Source organism: Sminthopsis crassicaudata, chromosome 1 (assembly GCF_048593235.1).
Source record: "Sminthopsis crassicaudata isolate SCR6 chromosome 1, ASM4859323v1, whole genome shotgun sequence".
NCBI lineage: Eukaryota > Metazoa > Chordata > Mammalia > Dasyuromorphia > Dasyuridae > Sminthopsis > Sminthopsis crassicaudata.
This window is the reverse complement of record NC_133617.1, coordinates 283143357-283169556: the sequence shown is the minus strand read 5'-3', so window position 1 is coordinate 283169556 and position 26200 is coordinate 283143357.

Here is a 26200-nt window from a genome sequence, read left to right as displayed (position 1 = left end):
TCTTTAAAATATTATGAGCAGGCAGATTTCAAAAAAACTTGGGAGGGCTTGTCGATACCTGATAATGATACATGAACTGATGCTGAGTAAGGTGAATAGAACCAGAACATTGTTTACAATAACAGCAACGTTGTGCAGATGATCAGTTTTGATCAACTTTGCTCTTCTCGGCAATACAATTTAAGATTATTCTAAAAGACACCTGATGGAAAATGTTATGCATATCCAGAAAAAACATCTATGGAGACTGAATGCAGATTGAATAGTATTTTCACATTTTTATTTCTTTCTAATGGTTTTTGCCTTTTGTTCTAATTCTTCTTTCACAACATTACTAATGTTGAAATATGTTTAATATAATTACATGTCTTACCTATATTAAATTGATTGCCATCTTAAGGATGGTTCAGGAGAGAGAAAAAATGGAAATAAAAAATCTCATAAAAATAAATGTCAAAAAAAATATTATTTTAAAAAGTACAGTGAGTAATACCATCTTAATTAATCAATCAGTTAATTAATTACTAATAGAGTTCCTGAGAAAAAGGTATGATAAAGAGGGAGGGTGAGGAAGATAGAAGGAACATGTGATATTTCAAATGTATTCTATCTTGGTCAGAACCCATTATAAGTGATGTTCAATTCTGATGCCACAATTAAAGAAGCATATGGCCTAAATACCTGTTTCTATCTCCTCAATCTGTTTCCTAACCTCAAAGTATGATACATATATATGTGTGAAATTTACATTTTATATATATATATATATATATATATATATATATATATATATATCACCTACATATAAATGTAAAAATAACATATAAATATATGTATGTATAAATCATTTATATATTTGTAAATATATTGTGCAAATATATAACATATATGTGATCATATGTGCTATATATGTAGTTCAGAAAAAATAAAAATATATAAATATTAATTTAGTGTATTTGTTCAGTATGTCTTATATTTCAGTGTACTTCATTTGAAAAGTAGAAAAGCACTCACCACACTGAAGAAGTATTAGACTGTTCCTCTCTGGAGATCTTTATGAAAAAGTTGAATGAATAAGTAAATATTAAAGATGTAATATTGGGTCAGCTAAATGGTGCAGTGTATAGAATGCTAGCCCTGAAGTCAGAATGACCTGAGTTCAAATCTGGCCTCAACACTTAATACTTCCTAGTGTGTGACCCTACGCAAGTCACTTAACCCCAATTGCCTCAACAATATATATATATATATGTGTGTGTGTGTGTGTGTGTGTGTGTGTGTGTGTGTGTGTGTGTGTGTGTGTGTGTGTAATATAAGGATTTCTTGTTTAAATATGAGTAAAACTGGATGGATTCATGTTCATTGAAATTCAGAAATTTTATTTTCAAGTCTACAACCAAAGAACAGATCTATAGAAAATCGATAGTGCTTAATTTTAGCTATGAATTTTTTTTTTTCTCTGTGGTAGTATGTACATAAAGTAGAAAGTCCTCACACTCACCTCATTGGGTCTTCTGCTGTACCTCAGGTTTCCTGTGTATTTAATCAAAGTGCAGCTAAAATGACTTGACTTTGGGTCCTTGAGAAAAGCAAGGAGTAGCTCCAGACTTTATTCCTGTCAAGGCTAACAAGTGGTTTAGTAGTTTATTCTCAAAATCTCATCCTTGATAAGAAAAATATCGCTGGAATGAAAGCCAAACACAGACATAGTTGTATCATAAATTTTGACAAATATATCTAAATATGCCTTCTAGTTTCCAAATAGGTAGCTCTGAGACATCTAAATGAAATGATCTTTCACTACTAGCATGTTGCTGGTATTTTTTGTCCTTCTATATACAAAACCCTTGGCACACTAGACTTGCAGTTGTACTCACTAAGTAAACAGTTCTATCTTATAGAATATCAGATAGCTTAATTAATATTTTCTAGGCTCTCCCAATATCTTTTAAAAAATACCAAAAACATAAGATGCAATAGTACCTCCAAATAATGCATGTCTCTGACAATTTATTCCACGAAAAACAAAAATCTGGCAAAGGTCTCAAAAACTCATTGGATCATATGCTAAAATTAGTAGAATTCAACTAGATAGAGGAAAGCTAACTTCTGCTTATTTCCTTCTGTGAAAAGTATTGGGTTGATGATCAGTCTGGGACATATCATGTTCTAAGCATTTTATATGGATCTACTTTAGTTCTCTTATTTAAAATTTGACAATCTATGTACAATAGGACCTTCCCAGACTTCTTCCATATCACCACAATGCTAAGGCATATAGAATATAGGGTTCCTGAATGATGCCATTGATTAGCATTTCCCACAAATGGTTCTTGAAATTCTCAATTTAAAAAAAAAAACAATTTTGAAAGACTGTGATCAAATGTATGAAAGTTATTGAGATAAACTGTATATATTATTCTTTGAACCTTTTCCACTTCCTATTCATGGAGTGAGAATACACTGGTTCTTGTAATAAGTTTCTTCCTCAGATGATGCTTCCATTCTTCAAGCACTAAAAATCCCCAAAGTCAAACTTGCCTAACTTCATCCTTGATTTAAAGGGCTCATTGATTCTTTGATGCTCTAGGTGGAAATGCTAATACTGTTCTTTATCTTCCTATAAGCTTTAATACTATATATATATATATATATATATATATATATATATATACACACACATATATATGCATATATATATATATATATATACAATTTATATAAGCTTATATGTATATAATTTAACTAGTAAGCCCAAGCTCATTTCTTGCAATATTCTGCTGATACTTTGAACATAGTAGAGCTAGTACCAATGAATTTTTAAACAGAGATGTTTTCCAGGTTTGAATAAATCAGAGTCCTCATTTTCTCTCATATATATATATATATATATATATATATATATATATATATATATATATATATATATATATATGCGTGTGTGTGTGTCTCTGTGTGTGTATGTGTGTGTGTGTGTATATATTACTTTCTAGAGAATTCTAAATCCTCTTTGATGTAATCCAAATATATATTAGTTTTTTTGTTAATCTGTTTTTACTCAATCTGCAGAGGTTTATCACTTTAATGGGCTATAAAAGAATATCCTTTAGATATATCCTTCCCAAAATGCTTAAAATATGATTCTTTTGGGACATCCATTGCCCAGCACAAGACACTTGTGTCTTTAGTCCTCATTCTCACTGGTACAAGAAATTGTTAGAGTAGACACATGAAGAATCAAGAGAAGTTTTATAAGGGAAAGACTAAATTGTTTAAAGGCTGAGATGGAGCCTCTCTAGAATCTTTCTTATTTTTTATGCAGTCTATTTGACTTCACCTTCTAGAAAAGTCAACGTAAAATTATCTTTGTAAGTATTCTGAGTACACTACACCCATATTATCTTAAGTTGTAATAAGCCTAACTTAGCTTTGATTTCTCTGTTGTTGATATTATTGAACAACAAACTGCTGGAGGGCACTGGAATCTATTGTACTGCTTTTTGTTTAAAAGTGGTTCTTCTGACTGATCCAATTTCAACCTTCCATCAACCATCACCCAATCTTAATTTTTAGGAATTGACCTGTTATATAGTCTCTATGGTGTACACCAGAGGAAAACTTGTGGGATCCAACATGACTAATTTCAGCACTTTTGCTTAGTTGTCCATCACTGTAATTTATTTCCTTTCCCAACCATAACAACTCTATGTAACTCAATGATTGTCCCTAGTATGCAACATCCTGTTTCATAATGTACCAGACATATTTGTCAGTCTAGTATGACTCATGGTCTCCAGAAGTACTATCACCCCTTTGAATATTATTCTTTGAACCATGTCCTTCATCAACAATGCAAAGTCATAAGTCTTTTCCCCTTTCTATTAAAGTATATTTGGGAACATTACATAGCTTTAGAATGCCCTTTCAATATCACAAAATTGTCTATCTATCAACTGTAACTCTTAGAGGACTATGATACTAGGACATTACATCTTCAATGCAAAAAAAAAAAAAAAAACCTAAAATATCTCCTTGGGGAATCTATAAATGTACTACCATGTCAGAGAAGTAATAAACCATTCCAACCCCATCATGTTCCTTCCTGTATGACTTGCCAGCATTTGATATCTCCCAAAATCTCTTGCATTATTCTCACTGCCATAAAATAAACCCACTTATATTTAGGCAAGATTTACTTAAGTGTTTTTATTAAATATCTACCTGATCAAGGTAGGGTGCACAGTTCTTTAACAAGTGATTCTCAAATTTTAAAAAATGAAAATAACCTATGTACTTATCAAGGAACAGAGAAAGGGAAAGAAAATTTACATCTGGCAAAAGTCAGGCTAACTGCTAGATCCAAATTTTTTCCATAATGTTTGGATTTAAACATATTGTCATAAAACACAGAGGAAGGAAGGATATAAAGTTAATGGTGCCCTAAGGGTCATTTAGATTCATCTGGTTTTAACAGCTAGAGATCTTTGTGGACAAGGGAAGTTATAATTTCTGGGAAAATGGTGAGAGGTGGAAGATAATTGGGAAATAGGAAAAAACAAATCTAAAATAGGTGTACTAAAACCAAACTGGCTTTATATTACATTAAATATCTATATTCCATATCAACGATGCTTAGGGGTAATCCAATGCCATCAATAAATACCAGTTTTTTCAACACAAGAATCAGTATGAGAACTATTCCCAGTTCAACAATGATACTTCAACACAGTTATATGCAATATCCCTTATCACAAGTAACCAAAAAATATGACATTATAGTTTAAAAGATTATTTAATTAATTAAATAATTTAATTAATTAAAGCAACTTGCCTTGCCTGGAGGAAAAATAGAGGTTGCATTATAAAATGTTTTAGAACCTAGGACTAAAGAAAGAAAAATCTTTGAACATTTTCCACCAACATATTTTATAAACACAAACAATATCTTATGAGATTTCTGGTATAAAAATTATGCTTTTGGTATAGAACTGTGATGGGAATAAATAAAATAGTTTCAAATAACAATGAACTTCCTAAAAATCAGAGTTATCTGAAATAGAGATGGGCTAATCCACTATTGGTAATGTGTTCCCTTTCACTGAAAGTGTTCCATTAAGGCCAGCAAATTTATTGGCAAGAGTATTAGAGATGGATTTTATCCAGTAGACAAGTACTACTAACTATATTATTTGGAGTCTATGACTTCTAATGTACACTATAGAGTAGCTATATAATAAATTATGGTGGAGTGCAGCTAAAAATATGATCAGAAACCAATTTGTACAATTGGGTAGGCCATGACTATCCTTTGGAATCTTACAAAATCAGCATCTGCTCAGAGAGCCAGCTTGTACAACAGTCTGAGAGGGATTAGTTTAGTATGAGGATTATTTCTTAAAACTCAAATTCAACCTATGAACCAAGGGCAAGACTTATTTTTTATTCATTATAACATCATCATTAGTACAAAATTTAAATTACAGAAATAGAGATGGGTTAAATATATATGTGCGTGTGTTCATATGCACATATAATTCAAAAATTAAGAGATTTAATAAAGGGAAATGAGAGATTTCATAGTATATCAGATAGGGATCAAGGAAAGTTAAAAGCAAAGAAGAGAGCAAATTGTTTTTCATTGCCATCAGAAGATTATCTTTATCAGAATTTATGCCTAAGTCTATAGTCATCCAATTATTCAATGTTTCTTTTGATAACATGACCTTCTTTGAATTGACTAGGTAATTGGTGCCATACTTGTATTATCTAATTAGAAAAGAAAAGATTATGAGGTGTGATTAAGTAATTAAGATATAAGTATTATTCTAGTTAACATAATAAAAATAATGCCAACAACAATGGATGAAAGGGGAGAAAAAAAGAAATTTATCTTAAGATTTCTTTCCACTAAAGTAGAGTGGGTCATTGAGCAGGAAATGGGTCTGAAAGTTGTGTTATATAAATAAATCGTGATATCAGTTTCACAGAAATTTGGCAAGATATATATGAATTGATGCAGAGTGGAGTGAGAAGTTATTCTTCTTTTATATGTTATTCTTTTTTATTAATTTTATAATTATATTTTTGACAGTATATATGCATGGGTAATTTTTTACAACATTATCCCTTGTACTTACTTGTGTTCCAAATTTTCCCCTCCTTCCCTCCACTCTCTACCCTAGATGGCAGTAAGTCTCATATATGTAAATGTGTTATAGTATATCCTAGATACAATATATGTGTCCAGAACCAAATTTCTTGTTGCACAAGAAGAATTGGATTCAGAAGGTAAAAATAACCTGGGAAGAAAGATAAAAATACAAACAGTTTACAATCATTTCCCAGTGTTCCTTCTCTGGGTATAGGTGATTCTGTCCATCATTGATCAACTGGGACTGAATTAGATCTTCTCTATATTGAAGATATCCACTTCCATCAGAATACATCTTCAGACAGTATTGTTGTTGAATTATATAATGATCTCCTGGTTCTGCTCATTTCACTCAGCATCAGTTCATGTAAGTCTCTCTCTGTATTCATCCTGCTGGTCATTTCTTGCAGAACAATAATATTCCAAAACGTTCATATTCCATAATTTACCCAATCATTCTCCAATTGATGAGCATCCATGAATTTTCCAGTTTCTAGATACTATAAAAAGGGCTGCCAAAACATTTTGGCATATACAGGTCCTTTTCCCTTCTTTAGTAATTCTTTGGGATATAAGCCCAGTAGTACCACTGCTGGATCAAAGGGTATACACAGTTTGCTAACTTTTGGGGCATAATTCCAGATTGCTCTCCAGAATGGTTGGATTCTTTCACAACTCCACCAACAATACATCAGTGTCCCAGTTTTCCCACATCCCCTCCAACATTCATCATTATTTGTTCCTGTCATCTTAGTCAATCTAGCATGTGTGTAGTGGTATCTCAGAGTTGTCTTAATTTGCATTTCTCTGATCAATAGTGATTTGGAACACTCTTTCATGTGAGTGGAAATAGTTTTAATTTCATCATCTGAAAATTGTCTGTTCATATCCTTTGACCATTTATCAATTGGAGAATGGCTTGATTTCTTATAAATTAGAGTCAGTTCTCTATATATTTTGGAAATGAGGCTTTTATCAGAACCTTTAAGTGTAAAAATATTTTCCCAATTTGTTACTTCCATTCTAATCTTGTTGGCATTAGTTTTGTTTGTACAAAAGCTTTTTAATTTGATGTAATCAAAATTTTCTCTTTTGTGATCAATAATGATTTCTAGTTCTCCTTTGGTCACAAATTCCTTTCTCCTCCACAAGTCTGAGAGGTAAACTATTCTATATTCCTCTAATTTATTTATGATCTTATTCTTTATGCTTAAATCATGGACCCATATTAATCTTATCTTGGTATATGGTGTTAAGTGTGGGTAAATATCTAATTTCTGCCATACTAATTTCTAGTTTTCCCAGTGTTTTTTTTTTTTTTCAAATAATGAATTCTTATCTCAAAAGTTGGGATCTTTGGGTTTGTCAAACACTAGATTGCTATAGTTGTACACTATTTTGTCCTGTGAACCCAAACTATTCTTCTGATCAACTAGTCTATTTCTTAGCCAATACCAAATAATTTTGGTGATTGCTGCTTTATAACATAGTTTTTTGGTTTTTTTCATTTTATTTTATTTTACTTATTTTCTGAGGCTGGGGTTAAGTGACTTGCCCATGGTCACACAGCTAGGTAGTGTTAAGTGTCTGAGGGTAGATTTGAACTCTGGTCCTCCTGAATTCAAGGCTGGTGTGCTATCCACTGCGCCACCTAGCTGCACCTATAATATAGTTTTAGATCAGGTATAGCTAGGCCACCTTCATTTGATTTTTTTTTTTCATTAATTTCCTTGAAATTTTCAACCTTTTGTTCTTCCATATGAATTTTGTTGTTATTTTTTCTAGGTCATTAAAGTTGTTTCTTAGGAGTCTGATTGGTATAGCACTAAAGAAAAAGATTAGTTTAGGGAGTATTGTCATCTTTATTATATTCACTAGGCCTATCAAGAGCACTTAATATCTTTCCAATTATTTAAATCTGACTTTATTTTTGTGGCAAGTGTTTTGTAATTTTGCTCATATAATTCCTGACTTACCTTTAGTAGATTCCCAAATATTTTATACTCTAAGCAGTTGTTTTGAATGGAATTTCTCTTTGTATCTCTTGCTGTTGGATTTTGTTGGTGATGTAAAAAAAATCTGAGGATTTATGTGGATTTATTTTGTATCCAGCAACTTTGCTGAAGTTGTGAATTATTTCTAATAATTTTTTATTAGAATCTCTGGGGTTCTCTAAGTATACCATCATATCATCTGCAAAGAGTGATAATTTGGTTTCCTCATTACCTACTCTAATTCCTTTAATCTCTTTCTCGACTCTTATTGCTGAGGCTAACATTTCTAATAAAATTTTGAATAGTAATGGTGATAGTGGGCAACCTTGTTTCACTCTTAATCTTCTTGGAATGGTTCCAGTTTATCCCCATTACATGTGATGCTTACTGACAGTTTTGAATATATGCTCCTGAATATTTTAAGGAATATTACATTTATTCCTATACTCTCAAGTGTTTTTAGTAGGAATGGATGTTGGATTTTATCAAATGTTTTTCCTGCATCTATTAAAATGATCATATGGTTTTTGTTGATTTGATTATTAATATAGTCAATTATACTAATAATTTTCCTAATATTGAACCAGCCTGGTATAAATTGAACCATTCCTGGTATAAATCCTACTTGATCTTGGTGTATTTTCCTGGGGATGATTTTCTGGATTCTTTTTGCTAATATCTTATTCATGATTTTAGCATCAATATTCATTAAGGAGATTGGTCTATAGTTTTCCTTCTCAGTTTTCAACCTACCTGGTTTAGGTATCAATACCATGTCTGTGTCATAAAATGAATTTGGTAGGACTCCTTCATTCCCTATTTTTTCAAATAGTTTATATAACATTGAGGCTAATTTGTCCTTTAAATGTTTGGTAGAATTCACATGTAAATCCATCTAGTCCTGGGGATTTTTTCTTAGAGAGTTGATTCTTTTTCTGAAATGGGACTATTTATGCAATTTGCTTCCTCCTCTGTTAATCTGGAAAGCCTACATTTTTGGAGGTAGTCATCCATTTCACTTAGGCTATCAAATTTATTGGCATAAAGTTGAGCAAAGTAACTCATTATTGCTCTCATTTCCTCTTCCTTGGTGGAAAGTTCCCCCTTTTCATTTTTAGACTATTAATTTGATTTTCCTCTCTCCTTTTTCTAATCAGATTTACCAAAGGTTTCTCTATTTTATTGTTTTTTTTTTTCATAAAATCAACTCAGTCTTATTTATTAATTCAATATATATTTTATTTTACTTTCAATATTATTAATTTCTCCTTTTAATTTTAGAATTTCAAGTTTAGTATTTGATTGGGGGGTTTTAATTTGGTCTTTTTCTAGCTTTTTAATTTGCAAGCCCAATTCATTGATCTTCTCTTTCTCTATTTTGTTCAAATAAGCCTCCAAAGATATAAAATTTCCCCTTATTGCCGCTTTAGCTGCATCCCACAAAATTTGGTATGATGTCTCATCGTTGTCATTATCTTGAGTGAAGTTATTAATTATGTCTATAATTTGCTGTTTCACCCAATCATTCTTTAAGATGAGATTATTTAGTTTCCAATTACTTTTTGATCTATTTACCCCTAACTTTTTGTTGAATGTAGTTTTTATTGCATCGTGATCTGAAAAGAAAGCCTTTACTATTTCTGCCTTCCTGCATTTAATTTTGAGATCTTTATGTCCTAATATATGGTCAATTTTTGTATAGGTTCCATGAACTGCTGAGAAGAAAGTATATTCCTTTCTATCACAATTCAGTTTTCTCCAAAGATCTATCAAACTTAATTTTTCTAATATTCTATTTACCTCTTTAATTTCTTTCTTATTTGTTTTGTGGTTTGATTTATCTAATTCTGAGAGTGCAAGGTTGAGATCTCCCACTATTATTGTTTTTCTGTCTATTTCTTGTTGAAACTCTCTTAACTTCTCCTTTTGGAAGTTAGATGCTATACCACTTGGTGCATATATGTTTAGTATTGATGTTGCTTCATTGTCTATTCTACCGTTTAACAAAATATAGTTTCCTTCCTTATCTCTTTTAATTAGATCAATTTTTGCTTTTGCTTGATCTGAGATAAGGCTGGCTACCCCTGCTTTTTTGACTCCACTTGAAGTATAATAGATTCTGCTCCAAGCTTTTACCTTTACTCTGTATATATCTCCCTGCTTTAAATGTGTTTCCAGTAAACAACACATTGTAGGGTTCTTACTTTTGATTCAGTCTGCTAACTGTCAGCTTAATGGGAGAGTTCATCCCATTCACATTTACAGTTAAAATTACTAATTCTGTATTTCCTGCTATCATATTATCCCCAGATTATGCTTTTTTTCCTTTACCCCCCCCAAACCCATTCGCCAGTATTAAACTTATAGGCCCCACTTACATCATGCAGCCCTCCCTTTTTACTATCCCTCCCTTTAAGTCCCTTCCCCTTTCTTGTACCCTTCCCTTATTACTCTTTTCCTTTTCCCTTTTCCTCTCCCCCTTTTTAATGAGGTGAGAGAGAATTCTCTGTAAATCAAATATGTCAATTATTTTCTCTTTGAGCCAATTCTGATGAGAATACAATTCACACAATGTTCCTCCCCTTCTCTAAATTCCCTCAGATATGATAAATTTTCTTTGCCTCTTCCTGGGATGTAGTTTCCCTCTTTTTATCTCCCCTTTTCCCATTTTCTGCCACTATCCCCTTTCCATTTCTACTTCCCTTTTTATATTATATCAGTAAAATCAAATTATACATGTGGACTTTCTGTATATCCACAATAGAAAGAGAGTTCTCAAGAATTCTTTTTTATTTTTTCTGCTTCTCTTGAGTCCTGTGGTTGGAGATCAAATTTTTTGTTTAGATTTGTTTTTTTCCTTAGAAACAAATGGAATTCATCTGTTTCATTAAATGTCCATCTTCTTCCATGCAAGAAAATGCTCAACTTAGCTGGGTAGTTTATTCTTGGCTGCATTCCAAGTTCTTTTACCTTTTGGAATATCAGATTCCAGGCCCTTCAATCCTTTAATGTAGAGGCAGCAAGCTCTTGAGTGACCCTTATTGTGGCACCTTGGTATTTGAATTGTGTGTTGTTGTTTTTTTTCCTGGCTCCCTTAATCTGATAGTTCTGAAGTTTGGCCACAATATTCCTTTTTTTTTAGGGTCTTTTTCAGGTGTTCGATGAGTTCTTTCAATGCCTATTTTACCTTCTGGTTCTATTACCTTTGGGCCGTTCTCTTTGAAGATTTCCTGTAAAATAGGATCTAGGCTCTTTTTTTCATCATAATTTTCGGGAAGTCCAATAATCCTTAGATTATCTCTCCTGGAATTATTTTCCAGGTCTGTCAATTTTCCAAGTAAATATTTGACGTTTTTCTGCAGCTTTTCATTTTTTTGGCTTTGTTTGACTGATTCTTGGTGTCTCAGTGAATCATTCATTTCTGTTTCTTCAGTTTTGATTTTTAATGAGTTATTTTATTATTAATTTTATATTTATACATTTTTGACAGTATTATGCCTGAGTAATTTTTTCTATAACATCATCCCTTGTATTCATTTTTCCAGATTTTCCACTCCCTCCCTCTACTCCCTCCCCTAGATGACAGGCAATCTCATACATTTTACATGTGTTACAGTATAACCTAGATATAATATATGTGTGTAAATCCAATTTTCTTGTTGCACATTAAGTATTGGATTCCAAATGGGTAGATAGACAGTAGTACTAATATTTTACATTCAATGCCCAGTGTTCCTTCTCTGGGTGTAGTTGTTTCTGTCCATCATCGATCACCTGGAAGTGAGTTGTATCTTCTTTATGTTGAAGATATCCACTTCCATCAGAATACATCCTCATACAGTATTGTTGTTGAAGTGTATAGTGATCTTCTAGTTCTGTTCATTTCACTCAACATCAGTTCATGCAAGTCTCTCCAAGCCTTTCTGAATTCAACCTGTTGGTCATTTTGTACAGAGCAATAATATTTCATAGCCTTCATATACCATAATTTACCCAACTATTCTCCAACTGATGGACATCCATTCATCTTCCAATTTCTAAGCACTATGAAAAGAGCTGCTACAAACATTTTGGCACACACAGGTCCCTTTCCCCTCTTTAGTATTTCTTTGGGATATAAGCCCAGTAGTAGCACTGCTGGATCAAAGGGTATGCACAGTTTGATAACTTTTTGGGCATAATTCCAAATTGCTCTCCAGAATGGCCATATTCTTTCACAACTCCATCAACAATGTATTAGTGTCCCAGTTTTCCCACATCCCCTCCAACATTCATAATTATTTGTTCCTGTCATCTTAGCCAATCTGACAGGTGTGTAGTGATATCTCAGAGCTGTCTTAATTTGCATTTCTCTGATCAGTAGTGATTTGGAACACTCTTTCATGTGAGTGGAAATAGTTTCAATTTCATCATCTGAAATTTGTCTGTCCATTATCCTTTGACCATTTATCAATTGGAGAATGACTTGATTTCTTATAAATTAAAGTCAATTCTCTATATATTTTGGAAATGAGACCTTTATCAGAACCTTTAACTGTAAAAATATTTTCCCAATTTGTTACTTCCCTTCTAATCTTGTTTGAATTAGTATTGTTTGTACAGAAACTTTTTAGTTTAATATAATCAAAATCCTCTATTTTGTGATCAATAATGATCTCTAGTTCTCTTCTGGTCATAAATTCCTTCCTCCTCCACAGGTCTGAGAGGTAGACTATCCTCTGTTCTTTTAATCTATTTATGATCTCATTCTTTATGCCTAAATCATGGACCCATTTTGATCTTATCTTGGTATATGGTGTTAAGTGTGGATCGATATCTAATTTCTGGCACACTAATTTCCAGTTTTCCCAACAGTTTTTTGCAAATAATGAATTTTTATCCCTAATGTTGGTATCTTTGGGCTTATCAAACACTAGATTGCTATAGTTGTACCCTTTTTTGTCCTTTGTACCTAATCTGTTCCACTGATTGGCCGGAATATTTCTTAGCCAATACCAAATGGTTTTGGTGACTGCTCCTATATAATATAGCTTTAGATCAGGTATACCTAGACCACCTTCATCTGATTTTTTTTTTCATTAATTCCCTTGAAATTCTCGACCTTTTAGTCTTCCATATGAATTTTGTTGTTATTTTTTCTAGGTTGTTAAAATAGATTCTTGGGAGTCTGATTGGTATAGCACAAAATAAATAGATTAGTTTGGGGAGTATTGTCATCTTTATTATATTTGCTTGGCCTATCCACGAGCACTGGATGTCTTTCCAATTATTTAAATCTGACTTTATTTTTGTGGCAAGTGTTTCATAATTTTTCTCATATAATTCCTGACTTTTCTTTGGTAGATGGATTCCCAAATATTTTATACTCTCAACATTTGTTTGGAATGGAATTTCTCTTTGTATCTCTTGCTGTTGCATTTTGTTGGTGATGTATAAAAATGCTGAGGATTTATGTGGATTTATTTTGTATCCAGCAACTTTGCTAAAGTCGTGAATTATTTCTAAAAACTTTTTATTAGAATCTCTGGGGTTCTCTAAGTATACCATCATATCATCTGCAAAGAGTGATAATTTGGTTTCCTTATTACCTACTCTAATTTCTTTAATCTCTTTCTCGACTCTTATTGCCAAAGCTAACATTTCTAATACAATATTGAATAGTAATGGTGATATTGGCAACCTTGTTTCACTCCTGATCTTACTGGGAAAGGTTCCAGTTTATCTCCATTTCATATTATGCTTACTGACGGTTGTAAATATATGCTCCTGATTATTCTAAGGAATAGTCCATTTATTCCTATACTCTCAAGTGTTTTTAATAGGAATGGATGTTGGATTTTATCAAATCTTTTTTCTGCATCTATTGAGATGATCATATGGTTTTTATTAATTTGAGTATTAATATGGTCAATTATACTAATAGTTTTCCTAATATAAAACCAGCCCTGCATTCCTGGTATAAAACCTACTTGATCATAGTGTATTATCCTGGGGATGATTTTCTGAAGTCTTTTTGCTAATATCTTATTTAAGACTTTAGCATCAATATTCATTAAGGAGATTGGTCTGTAGTTTTCTTTCTCAGTTTTCGATCTACCTGGTTTAGGTATCAGTACCATGTCTGTGTCATAAAAGGAGTTTGGCAGGACTCATTCATCCCCTATTTTTAAAAAATAGTTTATATAATATTGGGGCTAGTTGTTCTTTAAATGTTTGGTAAAATTCACATGTAAATCTATCTGGTCCTGGGGATTTTTTCCTGGGAAGTTGATTAATAGCTTGTTCTATTTCTTTTTCTGAAATAAGACTATTTAAGCAATTTATCTCCTCCTCTGTTAATCTAGGAAGCCTATATTTTTGGAGGAAGTCAACCATTTCACTTCAGTTATCAAATTTATTGGCATAAAATTGGGCAAAGTAACTCCTTATTATTTCTCTAGTTTCCTCTTCATTGGTGGATAGATCCCCCTTTTCATTTGTAAGACTAACAATTTGATTTTCCTCTTTCCTTTTTCTGATCAGATTTACCAAAGGTTTATCTATTTTATTGGCTTTTTCATGAAACCAACTCTTGGTTTTATTTACTAATTCAATAGTTTTTTTACTTTCAATATTATTGATTTCTCCTTTTAATTTTAGTATTTCAAGTTTGATTTTTGGTTTGGGGTTTTTAACTTGGTCTTTTTCTAGCTTTTTATGTTGCAGGCCCAATTCATTAATCTTCTCTTTCTCTATTTTGTTCAAATAAGCCTCTAAAGATATAAAATTTCCCCTTATTACCACTTTAGCTGCATCCCACAGATTTTGGTATGATGTCTCATCATTGTCATTATCTTGGGTGAAATTATTAATTGTTTCTATAATTTGCTGTTTCACCCAGTCATTCTTTAAGATGAGATTATTTAGTTTCCATTTACGTTTTGGTCTATTTACCCGTAACTCTTTACTGAAGTAGCTTTTATTGCATTGTGATCTGAGAAGAAGGCATTTATTATTTCTGCCTTCCTACATTTAACTTTGAGATCTTTATGTCCTAATATATGGTCTATTTTTGTATAGGTTCCATGAAATGCTGAGAAGAAAGTATATTCCTTTCTATCACCATTCAGTTTTCTCTAAAGGTCTATCATACCTAGTTTTTCTAATGTTCTATTTATTTTTTAAATTTCTTTCTTATTTGTTTTGTGGTTTGATTTGTCTAAATCTGAGAGTGCAAGGTTGAGATCTCCCACTATTATAGTTTTACTGTCTATTTCTTCTTGCAACTCTCATAGCTTTTCCTTTAAAAAGTTAGATGCTATACTACTTGGTGCATATATGTTTAGTATTGATATGGCTTCATTGTTTATGCTGCCTTTTAGCAGGATATAGTTTCCTTCCTCATCTCTTTTAATTAGATCAGTTTCTGCTTTTGCTTGATCTGAGATAAGGATGTCTACCCCTGCTTTTTTGGCTTTACCTGAAGCATAATAGATTCTGCTCCAACCTTTTACCTTTACTCTGTATGTATCTCCCTGCTTTAAGTGTGTTTCCTGTAAACAACATATTGTAGGGTTCTGACTTTTGATCCAGTCTGCTATCCGTCTCTGTTTGATGGGAGAGTTCATCCCATTCACATTTATAATTAAAATTACTAATTCTGTATTTCCTGCCATCATATTATCCCCAAATTATGCTTTTTTCCCTTGACCCCCCTGAACCCCTTCCCCAATATTTAATTTATATGCTCCTCTTGTGATGCACAGCCCTCCCTTTTTACTATCCCTCCCCCCTCCTTCCAAGTCCCTTCCCTTTTCTTGTGCTCTTCCCTTATTCCCTTTTTTTCTTTTTCCCTTTTCCTCTCCCCCCTTCTAATGAGGTTAGAGAAAATTCTCTGAAAAACAAATATGTCAATTATTTACTCTTTGAGCCTACTCTGATGAGAGTAAAATTTACACAATGTTTCTCCCCCTCTCTAAATTCCCTTAGATGTGGTATATTTTGTATGCCTCTTCCTGGGATGTAGTTTCCCTCTTTTTATCACTCTTTCCCCTTTTTCTGATACTATCCCCTTCCCTTTGCTACTCCCTCTTTTTTTTATATCAGCAAAATCAAATTATCCATGCGGACTTTCTGTATATATTCGCAACAGAGATACAGTTCTCAAGAGTTCTTTTTACCTTTTTCTGTTTCTCTTCAGTCTTGTGGATGTAGATCAATTGTTTTGTTTAAGTCTGGTTTTTTTCTTAGAAACAAATGGAATTCCTCTGCTTCATTAAATGACCATCTTCTTCCATGGAAGAAAATGCTAAACTTAGCTGGGTAGTTTATTCTTGGCTGCAATCCTTGATCTTTTGCCTTTTGGAATATCAGGTTCTAGGCCCTTCTATCTTTTAATGTGGAGTCAGCCAGATCTTGAGTGACCCTTATTGTGGCACCTTGGTATTTAAATTTTTTTTTCTAGCTGCTTGCAATATTTTTTCCTTTGTTTGGTAGTTTTGCAGGTTAGCCACAATGTTCTATGGAGTTCTTTTTTTAGGGTCTTTTTCAGAAGGTGTTCGATGAATTCTTTCAACGCCTATTTTCCCTTCTGTTTCTATTATCTCTGGACAGTTCTCTTTGATGATTTCCTGTAAAATAGAATCTAGGCTCTTTTTTTGATCATAGTTTTTGGGAAGTCCAATGATCCTCAGATTATCTCTCCTAGATCTATTTTCCAGGTCTATAGATTTTCCTAGTAAGTATTTGAGGTTTCTTCAGCTTTTCATTTTTTTGTTTCGTTTGACTGATTCTTGAGTTCTCAATGAATCATTCATTTCTATTTGTTCCGTCCTGATTTTTAGTGAGTTATTTTCTTCATTCACATTTTTAGTTCTTTTTGTATATGCCCAATTGAGTTTTTAAATGAATTATTTTGCTCTATTGAATTTTTTTTCCATTTTCCTAATTTTTTAAAGAGTTATTTTATTTTTCCAATTCAGAAATCCTACTTTCTTGAGACTTTTTTATCTTTTCCAATTCAGAAATCCTACTTTCCTGTGATTTTTTAACCTTTTCTAATTCACAAATTTTGTTTCCTTGCACCCCCTATGAATTCTTTATTTTTTCCAACTCAGATTTCAGGACATTGTTATTCTCTATCATAGCTTTTCTTTCCTTTTCCCATTTTTCTTCAAACTCTCTTAACTTTTTAATAGTCTCTTCTAGGAGAGAGTTATGTGATGAGAGGCAGGTATCATTCCCCTTTAGAGCGTTATCTGCTGACTCTCTATTGTTAACTTCCTCGGGTTGGATACCCACTCTTTCTCTGTGTAGAAGGAATAAATTGTTCTCTTCAGCTTTTTACTCATTGTTTAAAATCTTTTGGGGTTTGCCCTTGGGTAAGAAGTTTATTTATTTATTTATTTACCAGCTTCCTCCCAGACTGGATGGATGCAGTGGCTCCTCTGCCTGAGCTAAGAGAGAACTCTGGGAGAGAATTCCCCTCCCCTTCCCCGGAAATGCCTGAGAGGTGATATGGCTGCACTCTGAGGGTTGCCCAATGAATGACCCCGCTGTGTGGCCTAGCAACTGCCCTGAGGTTTAAGACTGAACAGTAAAAGCTACACAAAGCCCAGCCAATGCATCCCGTGGGGTGTGGATATTAGAAGCTGACATGAAAAGCCCCTGTGCTCAAACTGGAAGTGTCTTCCCGGAAACCACAGTCCCTACTTCAAAGGTTCTGATTCTCTGGGAATTCCGTGGCTGCTAGAGTTCCACAGCCTCAGGTTAAGCCTGGCCCTATGGGGATTAGATGTTGCCTCGGGCTGTGTCCCCGCTGTTCAGGCTCTTCACTACCCCAAAGTGAAGCCCCGGACAGCAGAAGGTGGCTTCACAGCCGTGCTGAGATCTGTTAGGCCACTTCTGGATTGGGGTGGTGCTAGGATCTAGCTTTATATTTTAAAGTGGCTTGATTTCTCTTCTGAACTGCTGTTTTATAAGCAGAGAAGAGCTAACAGTCCGTGTCAGATTCCTCTATCTCAGTGGCTTCTCTGATCCCAGAGTTCTCCCCTGCCTGATCAGCACAGTGTGCTAGTACCTAACCGTCTGTGCTGGCCTTTTTTTCTTCCTCCCCTTGGAAGTGACCTTTTCTGTAGAGACTCCATATTCTCTTCAGCTGGTAAGTCGTGCTTTTAATCCTTGTGGTTTCTATCAGTCCAGTGTTATTTTTGAGGCTGATTTAACTAATTGGTAATGAGGGAAGAAGGGAGCTTACAAATTCTCATGTATCTTCTCCACCATCTTAGCTCCTACTTTCTTGGGAATTCTTTATCTTTTCCAGTTCACAAATCCTACTTTCCTGGGTGTTGTTTACCTTTTCCAATTCAAATTCTGTTTTCCTGCATTTCCTGTGAATTCTTTATCTTTTCCAATTCACATTTCAGGATGTTGTTACTCTCTTGCATAGCTTCTCTTTCCTGTCCCCATTTTTCTTCTAACTCTCTTTTGAGGTGTTTAATAGTCTCTTCTAGGAGAGAATTATGTGATGGGAGCCAGGTAACATTCCCTTCAGGGTATTATCTAGAGACTGTTTACTATTAGTCTCCTCGGGGTTGCAAACGTGCTCTCTTTCTGTATCAAAGCTATCGTATATAGAAGCTATCTATACAGAAGCTATCCTTTTAATTTTTTTACTCATTTTAAAAAACCTATAGGGTCTTCCTTCAGGGCAAGGAGGTTACCAGCTTCTTCTGCAGAACAGGGATAGATATATGGATGGCAGCTGTCTTGTGAAGGGGCTGCAAAAATACATGGGTGCTCTAGGAGAAAGTTTCCCCCACACTGGAAGTAATTCAGAACTGGTTTGCATGGGCTGGGCTGCAGAAGTGCCCAGTGAAGAGCCCCATCTGTGTGGCCTAGCAACTGCCCTGAGGCTAGAGGCTGAACAGTTAAAGTGTCATAACCCCAGGTCAAAGCGCCCCATAGGGCTGTGGACATTAACAGCTGACCAGCAAATAGCCCCTGCGCACAGACTGGAAGTGTGTCTGCCCTGGGATGCACAGTCACTGCTACAGAAGTTTTGCTGCTGTGGAAGTTCCTCTGCCTCAGGCCAAGCCCCACACTGTGCAGATTAGAGGCTGCCCTGGGCTGTGTCCCACTGCAGTACAGGTTCTTAACTGCCCCAAGGAAAATCCCCATACAGCAGAATGGGGCTGCACAGCTGTGCTGTGAACTGTGCTGAGTCACTTCCTGTTTTGGGTAGGTAGGCAGACTATAGTTTCTGGTATTTTTTAAAGTGACTTTGATTTCTCTGCTGATCTACTGTTTTGCAAGCAGAGTAGAGCAATCAACCTATGCTATCGTTATCTGTCTCTATAGCTTTTCTAACCTAGAGGTCTCCCTAGCCTGATCTGCACAATATGCTAGCCTAGTTCTATCACTGCCTGCACCAGTCTTTTCCTGCCCCTCAGGACAGACCTTTTCTGACAAAATTCCAGATTCTCTTCACCTGGTAAATTGTTGTACTTCTAATCTTCGTGGATTTTACCAGTCAAGCACTATTTTTGAGGCTGAATTAAATAGTTGGTAGCTTAGAAAGTTATGTGTGGCTTCTCTGCCATTTTGGCTCCACCCCTATATAAGTTATTCTTATATAACAGCAACAGTATTATAGAGAAAAGCAACTTTGAAACTTTTAAATCTGATCAATGTAATGATCCTTAAGACTGATGATAAAACAGTAAACCTAATTTATATCAGAAGGATGACAGGCTAAAGGTACAGAATAAGACTTCTGGACACAGCATATAAAAGGATATGTTTTGATTAACTTGGCTATTTGCTAAAGTTATTGTATTTTTTTCTTCATTGGATGGAAGGAGTTGATGAGAGAGTAAAGTAGAAATAATGCTGAAGAAGAGGAGGAGAAACAGGAAGAGAGAAAGAGGAGGAGGAGGAGGAAGAAGAGGAGGAGGAGGAGGAGGAAAAGTAGAAGAAGAAAGAGGAAGTGGATTATTGTGTGTATGTGAAAAGTAGGATATAATCAAAAAAGGAAAGAAAATAATGAAAATATCCAAAGTTTAATGATACGTTATCTTCTAAGAAGAAGAAAAAAACCCTAATATTACTGGATAAAAGATAGATGTGGGAAAACATAAGATGTAAGAAGATTGCAAAGCCAATAGGGGGTCATGGGGAAGGGCTTTGAAAGCCAAACAGATGATTTTATATTTGAGTCTGAAGATGATTGATAGGGATCCCTGAAGTCTATTGTTTTGTTTTGTTTTGTTTTGTTTTGTTTTGTTTTAATAGAGTACAACAGGATCTGATTTGTACTTTAGAAAGTTTAATTTGATAGATCAGTAGACTGGAATGGGAAGAGACTTGAGGGAGGGAGAAGCCTAGTTGTAAAATGATGAGATCTGAACCAGGGAAACACAGACAAGCAAAGTTAGGTTTTGTTAACATGTTGCGTGTATTACATACTTTTAAAAGCAATCGATACATAAGAGAAGTCTATAGCCCATAGTTTTACATACAATGTTTTCTTTTTTTTTTTTTTTTTTTTTTTGTTCTGATATATAATATATATGTTTGGTTGTGTATCCTTGTAGTTTAGGGAGTTTTTCATTAAATTAACAAGATTTCCTTCTAGGCACTACTGCAATATTCTGTACATAGAGTAGGAGTCATTATTAAAAGAAACAGATTATTTTCTGCTTTTGGATATAAATTTAAAGACACACATGTATACACTAACACACACAAGCAGGAATACATATCACTAACAATTCCAAAATAAAACCTTGAGGGAAAATAAAATAGAACTGACATTCTAAACATTTTTCTTTTTATTCTTCTCCCAAAAACCATTGCTTCTATGGTTTGTCATAGTCTCAAGGGGGTTGTTGACAGGGAAAAAAAGGCAGATAACAGATTTGATGTTCTTCTTTTTGATAGATGGATTGTGGTATAGACATGTCTAAATTGCACATGGGCCAACAGAGGTTTTTAAGTCTATTTTTAGAACACGCTTACTACTACTTCCTTTATTAGACATGTGAATCTGTATTGTATATGCATGAGATCAGTGCCCTGTCCTCAAACTACCCCAGTTTTGAAAGTATTTTCCTTTTCCCTTTTAAAGCCCATTGAAACACTGATAATTCTGAGAGACTTAGAAGTTGAGGGGACAGAAATAATTGAAAAAGTTTAGTTTCATGTACATTTAAATCTTACTTATAATTTGCTTTTATTTTTAAAATCAGGTTGGTGGGATGGATAGGACAAAGCAGAAATTTAGGAATCAAAACACAAAATCTTATGAAGGAGGTAATCATATTTTCCTACAAGTATCATTAAACTACACAAAGTAAAATTGTCAGAGTGTGAAGTATGAAGTATGGCCATTACTATCTTCCCAAAGATGGAAAGATTGTCACTCTCAATTGTTATATTAGGCAACTGATTCATAATTGTTTAAAAAAGGCTTTTCTCCTCTCATCAAGTGTCTCTAGTCTTATGATCTGCTAGGTAAGTCATGAGTCCTAACAAATTATCTAAAGTATAAATGGATTTTCCCCAGTTTTATTTTCTTCTTTTTGATTATACATCCATACTGCCCTGGAATTCAGGGAACTGAGGGATGCCTGACAGAGCATAAAATGATCTTCCATTGCCTTTCCATTATCCAGCAAAAATCTCTTTTATGGAAAAATGAGTGATATATATGTAAATATATGAGATCATGTGTGTCTGTATGTGTGTATGTGTGTGTGTGTGTGTGTGTGTGTGTGTATGTGTGCATCCGCATGTGTATTGTGGAGTGGAGGAGGTAAAATAACTTCTTTTAACTAGGGTTATTCTCCTCCCTTTCTTCTTCCTTCTTTTACAAATGAACTATATCCTGAGCTATAACATCATCAAATACTTACCTGCTTTTTTTTTTAATCTTCTAACTTTAATAAACTTTGATTCTAAAAATTGGCCTTTCTACTCTGATGCCTCAATTAAAAAAATCTAGGAGAACAAACTTACACTTTATAATACTCTATTCCAGATAGAAAGAGTATTGCCATCCTCTTTTAGTGACCTATAGTTGTAGATAATTCACTGTTGAGGAATGAACATAGTACAAATAGAAAAAATACTGTTATTTAAGATGAGGATAGACATTAGAATCTGAAAAGGTTACATTTAAGAAGTGCCACTGAGGCTGAGTTTTGAAAGATGAAATAATTAAAGATGAGGAAGAAATAAATGTTAGGCACAGGGAACAACCTGTAAAAAGGAACAGAAATGGGAAGTGAAAATTCATATATTAGGACCAATAAGCAGGTTGGATTGACTGGAACATATATAAAAAGCAGAATAATATAAAATAAGCCAAGATATAAGTTAGAATCTGGAGCCAGATTGTGATATACTTTAAATAGCAAACTAAAGAGTATGATTTTTATTCTAGAGGCAATAGTGATTCACTGAGTCATTGAGCAGTGACATGATCAGATTTTAGAATTTAATTCTGACATATGTATGGAAGATACATTGGAGATAGGAGACTTGAGATAGATGGCAGTTAGAATGTTATTGCAAGGGTATAGGCAAGAGGTGATGAGTAGTAACCATGTGAGTAGAAACAAGAGAATGGATACTAGTGAATGTGTTGGGGTAGAATCAGCCACACATAGCAAGTGATTTATTATACTTAAATAGAGAAAGCAGAGTGAAGGATTATTCCAATTGTGGGAATTTAAATGAAAGCAAAGTAAGTGGTAACCATTTCTGAAACAACAAAGTTAGAAAAAAGTACAGTCTGGGGCCACGAAGCAGGACAAGGAGTCTTATTTTGGAAATGTTGAGTGGAGATGTCTATTTGATTTCCCATAAATATTCAAAAGGATAGTATGAACTTTATACAGTAGTTATTTATGATATAGGTAAATATCTGTAGTCAATATACTCTCCTCTGTGCCTTACATTATATTGATAATCAGAGGACTGAAAAATCCTGTGGTTGCATGTTACAGCATTTTGTATGAACTTAAAATATCTATGGGGCATTAATGATTGAGTTAGGGTTAAAGTTGGGAGTCTGCATTTTTCTTCTATTGAGTGAAATCCTTTCTTAGAATCAAAAAAGCAATAAATCCTTTCAAATCTTGTGTTCTGTGTAACTCTGAGTCAACTATATGACTGTAAAGATATATTTCTGCTCTACAAAATTATCTATAAAACAGCTAAACAGAAACCATTTTATAAACACTATCATTTAAACTTCCCAAAATGGTGTTGTTGTACTTGACTCATATTTTCATCAAAGATACTTCTGTTTATTCATAGACCATTCTCATAAAGATTTTGTATGGGAGAAACTAGGCATGGACCCACACTTAATACCACATACTAAGATAAGATCAAAATGGGTACATGATTTAGCCATAAAGAACGAGATCATAAATAAATTAGAGGAACGTAGGATAGTTTACCTCTCAGACTTGTGGAGGAGGAAGGAATTTGTCTCCAAAGGAGAACTAGAGATCATTATTGATCACAAAATAGAAAATTTTGATTACATCAAATTAAAAAGTTTTTGCACAAACAAAACTAATGCAAACAAGATTAGAAGGGAAGTAACAAATTGGGAAAACATTTTTACAATTAAAGGTTCTGATAAAGGTCTCATCTCCAAAATATACAGAGAATTGACTTTAATTTATAAGAAATCAAGCCATTCTCCAATTGAAAATGGTCAAAGGTTATGAACAGACAAATTTCAGATGATGAAATTGAAACTATTTCCACTCATATGAAAGAGTGTTCCAAATCACTATTGATCAGAGAAATGCAAATTAAGACAACTCTGAGATACCACTACACACATGCTAGATTGGCTAAGATGACAGGAACAAATAATGATGAATGTTGGAGGGGATGTGGGAAAACTGGGACACTGATGCATTGTTGATGGAGTTGTGAAAGAATCCAACCATTCTGGAGAGCAATCTGGAATTATGCCCAAAAAGTTATCAAAAAGTGCATACCCTTTGACCCAGCCATACTACTACTGGGCTTATATCCCAAGGAAATACTAAAGAAGGGAAAGGGACCTGTATATGCCAAAATGTTTGTGGCAGCCCTTTCTGTAGTGGCTAAACTGGAAAATGAATGGATGTCCATCAATTGGAGAATGGTTGGGTAAATTATGGTATATGAATGTTATAGAATATTATTGTTCTGTAAGAAATGACCAATAGGAGGAATACAGAGAGGCTTGGAGAGACATGAACTGATGCTGAGTGAAATGAGCAGAACTACGAGATCATTATACACTTCAGCAATGATACTGTATGAGGATGTATTCTGATGGAAGTAGATATCTTCAACATAGAGAAGAGCTAATCCAATTCCAATTGATCAATGATGGACAGAATCAGCTACACTCAGAAAAGGAACACTGGGAAATGAGTGTAAACTGTGAGCATTTTTTTTGTTTTGTTTTTCTTCCCAGATTATTTTTACCTTCCGAATACAATTCTTCCTTTGCAACAACAATAACAACAATAAAATTCGGTTCTGCACATATATATTGTACCAAGCATATATTATAAGATATTTAATATGTATGGGAATGCCTGCCATCTAGGTGAGGGGGTGGAGGGAAGGAGGGGAAAAATTCGGGACCAGAAGGGAGTACAAGGGATAATGTTGTAAAAAAAATTATCTATGCATATGTACTGTCAAAAAATGTTATAATTATAAAATTAATTTAAAATTTTTAAAAATAATAAAGATTTTGTAAGTTAAAAAATTAGAAAATAGCATATTAGAGAGCCAGTCTCACAGTTATGAAGTCATGGGTTCAAATTTTGACTGACAAATCTTTGTTGTATTAATCTTAATGTATCAATCTTAATGACAATCTCTCCATACCTCATTCAACTTTCTAAGTATAGACATTATTAAAGAGTAGATAACATGATCATAGACTGTATTTTAAGTGGCATAATATTCAAAGAAAAGTTGAAAAGTATAGTGAGCAGAGAGCTGGCCTCAAAATGAAAAACAAAATCCAATAGCTTAAACATCCTGTCTGTGTAACCCAGTGGAAAATCATTTAACCTCTCTGCTCCTAGGCAATTCTTTAAAAGATGTTTCAGAGCAATTATTTATTTGAATACCAAAAAGGAGCTTACTCACTAGGAATAATCAATAATATCAATAACTATAGGATCCCTCTCTCAGAATAACTGCCTGATTAGAAAGTGATAGATGTGTCTCACTTTACTCTTGTCAGATCACATGAATTCAGTTCTGGATATCTACCACTTTTTAACAAAAACATCAATAAGATAGAGATCATTCAGAGGATGTTGACCAGTTTTATTTTATTGTTGTTGGATTTTTTTTCTACCTAGAATTGAAAAGTATGGAGAACAAAAAGATCTGAGAGTAGAGCTAGAAAGTATTATAGCTAGGTTCAGGTATTTGAAAAATGGTTATATCCAACAGGGTTAAAATTTAATCTGCTTTGATCCAGAGGGCAAAAATAGATTGAGGTAGAAGTTGCAGCCAAATAGATTTAGGATAGATGTCAAGAGAAATTTATGATTAATTAAAGCTTTTCGAAAGGAAAATAAGCTTCCTGGATTGCTCCATAGCAAAGGTCTTCAAACAAGATATAAATAACTTCATAGATAGGGAAGGAGAGACATTCAAGAGGCCATTTTTATGAAGATAAAGATAGGTGTGGTCTCTAGATGGTCTATGTTGTCCCTTATAACTAAGAGATTTGGTAAATTATTTTTCTTATTTCACAATATATAATGAAATTGGCTTCATTAACTTTTTTTTTAATTCTCAAAGGAAAGCCACAAATCATTTAGCCTCATCATCTTTCTTTTTTTTAAATTTTATATGTAGAATACTAATTTTGTTCTGGTTCAGATTTTCCTATTCAATTCCTATTTCAAGCTATTTCAATAGTAATATCATATTTCAAGTCCCAGTGATTAAAATAGAGTTTATGTGGAGTCTAAACATTATGATTAAGAATCTTCTAATCCTTTTTATACTACACTGTCACTGTTACTTCCAA